Raw genomic sequence first — 639 nt, forward strand, 5'->3', positions numbered from 1 at the left:
TACACACTCGCGATTGACATTTTCCTTTCCTCTCTCATTCCCGCTTTCACGAGCATAACGCAACAGCGTTTAACCACAAAAACCGCCACAAAACCAATTTCGCAAACGCAGTTTAACGGGACGTCATGCGTGATCGGCTCCTAATCGCCATCTCGCGTTCTCTCATTGCACTTTTCGGAGAGATTGAGAGACTCAGCGGTGAGAGCACATAGTCGAGGAAAAGGGGAGGAGTGATAGAGAGAGAATGACATCGCTGGGAATCACGAGACACAAGAAGTAGGGATAGAATAATCGCAAAAAATCGTTTTTGCTTGCCAACTTTCTTCACCCGCTAAAGAGAGAGGAGGCAAATCACGCAAAAGAAAATCACTCGAAGAAAATCAATCTGCTGATAATTTTTTGTGAGTTTCCTTGTCAGTACCACTGAAACATATTTATTTCACTTTGTTTACACACATTGCCCATTTACAAAATGTGACAAGTAATTTTTCGACGTTATACTTGCAAGTGTAGTAGTAAAAAAGATGTTCCGCCGAAAAATCAAGATGATGATTTTTTTAGATTCTTTTTACCGATCTTTCGTGCGCTAGAGAAGAGGTCCATGATCCCTTCGGATTTTTCTTTTGATGATGACAAGTT

Source organism: Culex pipiens, chromosome 2 (genome assembly GCF_016801865.2).
Source record: "Culex pipiens pallens isolate TS chromosome 2, TS_CPP_V2, whole genome shotgun sequence".
NCBI lineage: Eukaryota > Metazoa > Arthropoda > Insecta > Diptera > Culicidae > Culex > Culex pipiens.